The sequence below is a fragment of the Ambystoma mexicanum genome, unplaced genomic scaffold (assembly GCF_040938575.1).
Source record: "Ambystoma mexicanum isolate Mex_15411 unplaced genomic scaffold, UKY_AmexF1_1 Mex_scaf69, whole genome shotgun sequence".
Lineage (NCBI taxonomy): Eukaryota > Metazoa > Chordata > Amphibia > Caudata > Ambystomatidae > Ambystoma > Ambystoma mexicanum.
Genome location: NW_027182487.1, coordinates 841265 through 852014, shown reverse-complemented (window position 1 = coordinate 852014; position 10750 = coordinate 841265).

Sequence of the window (10750 nt, the reverse complement as noted above, 5' to 3'; positions counted from 1 at the left end):
ATGTTACCACATTTGTCATAATTCCTTGAACCTGGAGTTGTGTCATATGTTTTAAACAACACACGGAGAGGCAGGTAGTCACTCTCGTCACGTGATGCGATCCCATGTCAAGTACCCTATCCATTCCGCTATCATTGGTGAACACATAATCACGCGTGGAGGCACTTCTTCCAAGCTTAAAGCCATGTTGCTTATCACTAGAACATAAGCCATTCAGGCTCCTCATTTGATATTCAATGAGCATGTTTTACAAGCACTGGGCTTAGATCTCTGATTTAATTCAAAATCTTCCTCCGACAAGATGATATTTGCATTAAAATTGCCCACCATGTATAGGGGCAACCTATGTACATACTTTGTCACAATAGTTTTCACTGCTTTTAAAATTGCTTTAGTCATGACCCTATACGGTGGGTCATATATATTAATGATGACTATGGTAGTACCAGGTTTAAATAATAGCCCCACTATAACAGACGTTGAATCATGTGGGATCTCATCAACAGACCAGGGTGCACTAACAGTAATCATCACTCCACCTTTAGGTCTGCCTGGACGACCTTTCAGGGCAGCTTTTTGTATCGTCACCCTACCATCAAGCAATACTTCCTCAGCCAACCAGGTTTCTTGTAGTGCAATAATCTTAAAGCGGTGCATATTACTCCACAGCCAGGTTTCGTCAAATAAATATGAGACTCCTCCTGTGTTCCATGTGCATAATAGATCAGTGTCATCGACTCAGCTGTATCAAATGTGGTTTAAAAGCTATGGCGGACCACTGCCAGTAACCTAAATCATCATTTTTGTTGGCAGTGATATTTTCATTATTCGATCCCACATTAAAATGCTGGGTTGGATGGCCCAGGGGTTATTTGGAGCCCTTACTTGCTTCAGAGCAAGGACCAGGCTCCACTAATTGTTTGCCAACTGCACTTATGTTAGTAGAGGTATTACAATTCAAGACATTTGAATTGGGTACTCTCATTTTCACGGGATAGATATCAACAATATCACATGAGAAACCCACTCTAAATAATTCAGTTTCATAGTTTAAGATATATTCCACAATTGCATCAGATGTAAACGAAATATTTGCAATACTTGTTTTACTATGATCAACTTAGTCCACAATTCGAATGTCATTGGAACCTTTTACACAGAGGCCAACAATAGAATGAAAGATTTGAAGTACAGCAGCTCTATTAAGTGGCGGATAATTTATATCGGCCGAGAGGGGACTTAACTGTAGAGCTTTGTTTACAACCTGAGGATTGGTTACCGCGTCTGATTTAGACCGACTATTAGACCATGATTCAGGAAGTCGCATTTGCCCTTTAAGGGCTTCAATTTCCTTACTCAATGGAGTCAACCTTCCTTTTAGTTTGGCCACTAGGGGGTCTCCCATTTCTTTAATGGGAGGTCCAACACTTCCTGTTGTTTTGGAACAATTGTAAACAGGCCCAGTATTTAGCTGTCCTGGATCTATCGGTAATGTCATTTGGAGAGCAGAAATTAGATTGGTAGTAGGTTCAGCATGAGTCACATTCTGGGGCGAAACATCCCAGGGTAAAACACAGTGATGCACAGCAGAGTTTAATAACTCATTAGTATTGGTTGATGTATATAGTTGTTCAATTTCAATTCCAGGGACCTTTTTCATAGACACACAACAGGAATTATCTTTTGGCTTCAGGCGCCTTGCATACATGAATGTCTGCGATACAGATTTACCAAAGTTGTTTTTCTTTTTCGATATATTTTTGGATATAGTAGGTAGTTTCTTGCCAATTTAGTTTTTCGAAATACTGATGGCAGGTATATTAGCCTTAAATGTAAAGAGATTACTGGCCTCCTGCACTATAGCATCAGCATTGGTTCCCTGTTCATGAGTTGTTTTCCTGTGTTTATTGATGCATTTATGAAGCAGCAAGGACTGAATATCAAGTTTATTTTCCAATTTTCCGCATGTAGTTACTAGTGTGGTAAGTAAACACTCAAAGGCCTGGAACATTTCATCGGAATTCATACTCACTTGGCTAGAGTCAAGTGGTAACGAGTTAGATGAGGCGTCACATGCGTTAGCTGCAAAAATGTTGGGTAGACCCTCTTGTGTTTGTGAGTTAGGACTAATATTAATTTCACTATTGCTCGCCTTTTGCAATTTATCAGGCATAGAAGATTGAGTATAAGGTTGATCGAAAAGGGAGATAGGGTCAATCGTCATAACGCTTGACTCGAAATTTATATTGAATAAATCCCCCATATATTCAATATCATTATTCAATATTTTCCTGAAGATCAATTAAGGTGGAGTTTATGTATCATCGCCTCAGCACAGATTTTTATGGCCACGATAGGTGGTGTAGGTGCCGCCATCATATCAGAAGATGGAGTCATCACTACTATACCAGGTGTATCAATACTGGGGCAGTCATTATCCGTTTTAGTATGGTCTCCAGGACCAACAGGCAGATCTGCTGGTAAGTCAGACTGGTGTTTCCAAACAGCTTAAGGATAAATTTAACTTGCTTACAATTTCTTGTGCAGCGATTTCTTCATCAATAACACTCAGCCAGTCTCTCTTTGGGAAGAAAGCTGTCATTTTTTTAAATTGCGCTGCTTTTTTTGCCCCAGAATTTACTTTTGGCCGACATATACGGCGTGAACCCCTTGTCGGGCCTATAACATCCAAATCCGAGGCAACAGATTGTACACCTATGGGAACATGATTTAAATCGCTTTCAGGCGATTGCATCTTTATTTGTGTTATGGGCTAATTCCTAGATTTTGTGGTCAATAAACTAGTTAAATGAGTACTTATTGGTTTATTTATTTTCTTCTTAAATATATACTAAAGTAAAAAACTAAAACTTTGCATAATCCATGTATAAAGTTACACAATTACACTGTTTGCAAAGCAGCGTAACAACAACAATAAAAAGGGTAGATTCACTAAGAAAGGGAGTGGCTTATATATACTTAAATATGCCTTAAAAAAACAACATCAAATTCAAACAGCTAACGGGCCGATTCATGGAATTAATGTGCGCTGAAAATTTCAGCGCAAGCGTGCAAAAGCATGCAAAAGTGTGCGAATCGCAGTGCCAGTGCGAAAATCGCAGCTTAACCCGCGCACAGCAATTCATGGAAGTCCGTGCGCATGGAAATCCATGGATGTGCGCTAAAATCCTGCTTGGCGCACGCTGGCGCACACGTCTTCAAACAGCGTGCGCTATGCGCACAGCGAAAGTGCACATAGCGCGGCACACACAACAAAAGTAGGAGGAACACGGGGCGTGACACGCGGAATGGGGAACAACGCGTGAAAATGTGGGCGTCACGGGGGAAGTACAGGAGGCAAGTGCGCGGAACGCCCACACGCTCGCCTACAACACGTATTCATGGAATCGAACGGGGCTAACCCGTGTGCCAAAAAAGATGCGCTAATCCAGAAACACGTACGCCAGAAGGAAGCAGGCATACGTGGACCTGCGCAGCATAAAAGTGTGCACAAACAAGCTCAGACGCCAGGATGAATATACCGTTCCTAGCAGCAGTGGTCGTGGGATACCGCAGGAGGAGGAGGATAGTCAGGCCCAGAATTTTTACACCCAGAACCAGCCTTTTTGGGATGCCTGATGACCAGGTGTATGGGAGGTACAGGTTTCCACCTCACATAATACTCGACCTGGTCAGTGAGTGGGAGGATGACCTCACATCACCCACCCTGTGCTCCCAAGCACTCAGTCCCCTGGAGAAGGTCCTCAATGTACTGCACTTCTTGGCCACTGGATCATTTCAGAGCACACGTGCCATAGTGGGTAGGGGTGTCACAGGCCACGCAGTCACGCTGCCTACACCAGGTCGTGGCCATCATGACTGCACACCCATCAGTCCGCAGGCACATATACCTGCCCAGAACACCTGCAGAAAGGCAGGCTGCCATCCAGGATTTCTACGGGGTGGCAAGATTCCCCAAAGTGCTAGGTGACATTGATTGCACCCATGTGGCTCTACGTCCCCCCCAGGGCATCTGAGAAGATCTATATAAACCACAAGCACTGGCATTCCATCAATGTCCAGGTAGTATGCGATGCCAAGGGAATCATCACCTCAGTATATGCCAACTATCCAGGGTCCACCCACGACAGTTTCATTTACAGAATGTCAACCCTAAACCGGGACCTAGAAGCTGGGCAGCATGGCGATACATGGCTGCATGGTGAGTATAAATGCCGCAGCACATGCATGCATGTCAGATACTGAATAATGTCACAATCCCACTAATGATACCCATCACCACCTCCCCAGGGGAAAGTGCCTACCCTCTGAGCACCCACATAATGATGCCAATTCGGAACCCCACCACGCCACCCGAGGTAAGATACAACACAGCCCATATTGCAACCCGGGGCATAGTGGAGCGCACATTTGGAGTGCTCAAGTTTGCTTTCGCTCCCTTGACCGTTCTGGCGGGCAGCTGTTATACGCTCCCCCAGTAGTGTGCAGGATCATAGTGGCAGCATGTGTCCTGCACAACATTGCAACACGCCGGGGCCTGCCGGTCGACATGGTGGTGCCCCCACATCCCCAACCACATGCACGCCCGCTGCGCAAGGGAGAGAAAAGGGCACGGGATGAGGCAGGCATACGCAGCTGGTGGCTAATTACTTTGCCTAAAATCACACCCTGTGGAGTGCACACAGCCCTGGCACATACCAGCTGACACTCAATGATGATGACATAAGGGACAGTCAACTGTCACAACCATACCAGGCTGAGATTGCTCACCTGGAAGTGTTACATTATGTGCATCCCTACCTGCAAAAACATTACCAATACTGTGTCATCAAAAGACACTTCTATGCTGCTAAATTCATTACCCCCTTCCAAAATACAACAACACCAGCGCCATGTCACCCAACCCCTCCCCAGCTCCGCCACCCAACACACCATGGTATGTCATGCTATGTGAAAGCAAACAAAGCAATCCCCAAAACCTGACACAAGTGTCACAAAGTACACTGTCCCTAATGGAAACTGGCCACACACAATATGCTCCCAGTAATGTAGAACTAACAGCACACATGACCAAATACTTACCAGCAATACAATGTAGCAACACAACCTCAAACATAGGAAAAACATGACAGTACTAAGTTAAAGTAGTCATAGTCTTACAACCTGAATATGCCACCACATCGACCCCTTCCAACTGTAGTGTTGCAGCCTTCCAAATGTGTCAGTGTACTGCATAGAACATGAACTCCATCTCCAAAGTAGATGGCCTTGTGAAGACATGAGGAATGAACCTGCAAATTTGGAGGGAGACAGGGAAGCACAAGCACATATCAATACACCATGCAGTGTACAATACAACAATATCCACTAGGAATGTATGCACAGTATTGACTACAGACTGCCCACACAGCTCATGGGAGTTCAACGTCACTGTGTAATTCACTGTCACTTGGGCATACCCTTTGCAAGCCCATGGAAACGGGAAGCAGGAGGGGTGTGTATCTCACGAACCCAAGCATCTAAACCAAACTCAGGACAAACCTGCATGTGCCCAGCTGGAGTACAGTGGATGCCCACGGGAGACACACAAGGCAACACACTGTAAAAAATTTTAAAAAAATCAAAAATCAAAAATCAAAAATGGCCATGTGAGGGCCAAGGGGGTGGGGGGGCACCCAGGAGGTCCGAGGACAGGGTGCGCACCAACAGCCACCTGTGTGGATGTTGGGAAAAAAAACACCTCCGTGGGCTCATGACCTGCACGGCTACTCTATTGGGGGAGAATTGCTGCTGTCACTCTCATCACCCTCTGCTGCTGCATCAGGAGGTGGTGGTGGTGCTATGGGAAGGGATACTGTCATACCCAAATCCAAGGCCGCTGAATGTTTTGGATGAAGCACATGGGTGACCCATACCACTCAGGCACACACACCCTCACCTGGCTCTCAATCAGAACCCGTCACCCAAACAACATACACATGGATTACACAAACATGCATGGGCACTCACCGGACAATGCATCATAATCAGGTAGCTCTCCCACACCTTGGATCTGTTCCTCTGTGACGAAGGCCCCAGCAACAGATTCATGTTCAGTGAGTTTGTTGTCCTCTGGTGGAGACCCACCGCCAGTCACCAGAGTAGCGGCATGATTTGAGGCCAACTTTTTCTTTGCTCTGCGTTTCAGGTCATTCTACTGCTTGTAGCAATCATCAGCTGTGCGCCTCACAAATCCAAGGGCACTTATGCGGTCCGCGATGGTCTGCCAGTGTGCCCTACGTTGACGAGGTGTGGTCTTGCACCCTGGAGTCACCAACATTTCGCGGCTATGTGCTGACACATAGGTCACAAGTGCATCAAGTTCCGGGTCATTAAAGCTAGGCTTCCTTGACATGCCGGAGTGTGTAGCCATGTCCGGGGTCTCAGCCTGTGGTGAAAGAGCACCCTTCTTCCTCTTTTTTGAAGGTGGAGCAGAGCCAGAGTGGCTTACGCTGCTCTGGCCAGTAGGGGCAGAAGCACCGGTGGACTGGGTAGTAGGAGTGTGGGAATGCACAATGACCATTTGTCTTGGTGCAGGCATTGGTTGCAAGGTGTTGTTGGCAGGGGAACGTCAGTTTGATGGACCTGGACCAACACTGTCCTGGCTGGGAGAGTCAGAGCTGGGGCGGATGGATGCTGCATATTCCCCTGCAGCCTCCCCACCCTGCCTAGTTGGGGCAGCAGATGACACAGCTGCCCCAGATCCACGTGGTTTCGTGACAACAACTTGCACCACCACACATGGCCTAGACTTGCTGACCTGGAAGTCAGCCTGGGAGTCATCCAGTACCAGGTCAGGTGCCACAATGGGCTGGTCCAACAAGGGCTGAGCTGGGATGGTCTCAGCCACGTTTCCTTCAACCATGGGGGGTCATGGGTGTCCCTGATAGGTCCTCCACACATGGGGGTATAGGGGTACCCTGCAAATCCCGGCCACATCCCCTACCGCGCCCACCAAATCCACCTTTTACAGGTCGGCCACCTTTGCCTCCCTTACCGCTTGGTCGCCTCCCAACCATGGCACTGATGTTGTTGCGGGTATGGGAGGAGCAGTAAACTATTGTCCTGGGCAATTGGGGGTCAAAGGAGTAGAGTACTATATGGAGATCGTACCCTAGTGCACTAACAAGGCTGTCTGTGACCCCTGGTGGAAGATGACGGGTCACGCAATGCACAGGCAGACCAAAAACAAAAACTAACGTGAACACAACCCCACGTAGACCATGTGCGTGGAAAAATGAACCCGCACTAGGCTGTGGCACCCAGAAAAACAAAAATAAGCATAGGCGTAATACACACAGCCTACAATGACCTCTGAAGGGGTACGCGACACACAGGGCAAGCACAGTTGGTAAATACGTGCGCGACTCACCGTCTGCCTGGAAAAAGAACGTGAAAAAGAAGCGCTTGTGCGCGTTGGCAACACCCCCGCCAAAAGAAGAATTGTACGCTGTCTGAGGAGACAGGACAAAAGGAGCAGTGAACGTTGTTTGAGGAAACAGGCCCAAAAAAATTTGAAAAATGAAAGCTGTCAGAGGTAACAGGGAGTACGAACTAGAAACGCTGTGAAGCAATCGCGTGTGAACCGACAAGAAGTACAGATTTCACCCAGTCGCTCTCCACGAAAAGAACGTACAAGGAAATGGCGTCCTACATGTAGCTTTTAAACCGGCCCACACGTACACGTCACATACGCGTGTACGCGGGCCCTTTCCTCCAATTACACGTGATGTCACTCGGACATGCAGTTTTTCCACGTGGGCTCTGTCATCGTCACAGGCGCGCTTACGCGCTAAGGGGCCATTGGTCCAATGAAACCACATACGTGTGCAGACGTGCTTACGCACTAAGGGCCTTTCCTCAAATTACACGCAGACGTGCAAGATTTTTACGTGCCAAATCACTCCGTATCAAGCTGGCCATGCAACAACACACGAAAGACCACACTCCTGCCCAGAAGGCCGAATTACTGCCCCCCAGTGCCCTGAGCATGCTCCCACCTGCCATCTGCTGCAGCCTGACTGCCTGCTGCTCATGTGCCTTGCTATTTGCTGCCTGCACATCAGCCAGGGGTGCAGCTGCTGTGACCACCCCTGCTGGAACCAAAGACTTGCGACTGGTACACCATCGCTCCACAGCCCAGCCCCAGGACCCAGTTGCCCACCCACTCCTGCTTCTGGGGTTGACATGTCGGGTACAACATCATCTGGCACCACTGGCAACCCCCAGACAGAGAGGCAGAGGGCCACCAGCTTCACTGCCACCAAAGTTGGTTTCCTGGTGGAGTATGATGCCCTCTTTGGAAGTTTGCATGCTGACAAGGAAGGACGGACCAGGATCTGGATGGACATGTGACTGCCATCAACGCGGAGGGGGTGGCAGTCCGCGACTTACAACATGTCAAGAAGCGCTGGGAGGACTTCAGGTCCAGGACCCTCAACAAGGCCCGGCGCCTCTTGAAGGCAACGGATGCTAAGGGGCGCCAGGGTCACCTGTCGGAACACCAAATGAGGGTCCTGGAACGCATATGCCCAGCGCTCCACGTCCAGGTCCTTGAGAGGCAGACCCGTCTGGAGTAAAGTATAAGTGTACATGCATACTGATTGTACGCTGTGCGTGTCGTGGTGTGCCTGTAGTGGGCAGGTTGCACATGTGTTTTTGTATGGCCATGTATGGATGTGTATGTACAGGGAGGTGATGCTAATACATGCGAGTCCCAGTGCTTAAAGTGGGCCGGGGCCTGCCGGGGCCGGGCCCCGGCAGTCTCCAAAAAGTGGGACTGAGCTGGGGCCCTGCCGGGGCCCCGTCCAACCGCAACATTGGCGGAATGCATTATCCCGTCGCGGCCGCAGCTGCAACGGGAGATGCGCCTGCCATGAAGTCAGGCGAGCCGACAGAAGTGGCAGCCAGCCACAGCGACCCTGTGACTGGCTGCCACTTCCGTCAGTCACAGTAACTGCATCTGGTGACCCCTCGAGCGAGAGGTCACCAGAGGCAGTTACTGTCCCTTTGTTTCCCCAGGTCGCCGAGGCGTCTTTAACCCTCGGCGAACCTGGGGATTCCTCGACGTTTATAAAAGATGGCTTTGAAAGTACACATTTCAAGCCATCTTTTATAAAGCTTTGTCGACGGACAATTTTGTCCGTAGTCAAAGCTTTATAAAAGATGGCTTGAATTGTGTACTTTCAAAGCCATCTTTTATAAACCCGAAATCTTTAAAAAAAAAAGATGGCCTGAAAACTAGGCAAACCGTAGGGTATGCAAACAAATATATTTTAATGTTATATATTTGTGTGCGTACCTTACTATGGTTTGTGTACTTTGCAAGCCATCTTTTATAAACGTAGAAATATGTTACATATCTCTATGTTTACAAAAAATGGCTTGCATAGTACACAAACCATAGTAAGGTACGCACACAAATATATAACATTTATGTATATTTGTGTGTATACCCTACGATTTGTGTACTTTTTTGGCCATGCCCCTCCCACAAGCCACGCCCCCAAATGAGGGCCCCCCCTCGATTTCTTACCCTTTTAAAGCCTTGGCGAGTCCTCTCATGTGTGAGACAAATGGATGGTGTATGTGTGGGTAAGCATGCAGGCCAAATGCAGATGTGGGAGCACACATGTTTGAAATTCTATGTATGTATGTTGGCATGGTTGTGGTGTGACACATGGATGGTGGTTCCTGCTGCATGTATCTGCACTATGTACATGGGCATGTGTGTGTATTTGACAAGTGTGCAACTGTGTTGCAACTTGGATACATGTGACACTGACATGTAGAAGGCTGAATGCCACATGTGACATGGATGGCGATCTCATCACTGTGACAGTCGGTGGACATGTACACATGCATGTAAGTGTGGTGCGTGTGTGCATGTGTTGTGCACTCCCCGTGCTTCATGTGACATCAGGCTCACGTTTGGATGCTCATGCTGTCGAATGTGTATGGATGGTGCTGGCTGGTGCGATATGGCTGTGGAATTGCTCATGTGTGTGAGTTGAAATGACATGTGTGTTGGGGATTGTGATGCCATGTCGGAAGTTTGACACTGCCACTCATGTGCAACTGCCATGTATGTATCAGTCCATAGTACAGTGCCCTGATACCTGTGTTCTTTCTCTCCCTGTCTGGAGCGTCAACTGATGAAGAGGGCGGAGAGGGTGCTGTGTAGCACAGCGGCAGGGATTGCAACGCCAGCCGGAGAGGCAAGGCCTGGCTCCCCTCCCAAGTTGTCATCTCAGCAGGGAGTGAGGAGTCCGGTGCCGCATCCCAGGACGCAGGTGCCGAGGATAGGTCCAAGAGGCGGACGTCGGAGTTGGACTCCTCGGCAGTAGAAGGGGCAGCTGAGACCCCACAGGGTCCGACGGAGGAAGATGGCACGGATTCATCCAGGTTGGTGGGGGGTTTGGTGGAGGAGGAGGCCGTGGAAGGGAAAGACAGGGGGTCTGGAGATGGGGATTGCAGTGGTGCCAGTGGTGCAGTGCAGGGTCTGGGACAGGAGGCAGCACAGGCCACCCCACAGGTGCCTGTGTGTAATCCTGTCCCGATCCTGTGACTGCATCATCCTGCACCAGCAGGGATGCCTACGTCCAGACCCATTTTCAGGGAGGGGATCTGCTTACAACAACTGGCCTTCCTCTCCCTGCGGACGTGGCTATCCGGGACCGGGTTGAGCCTG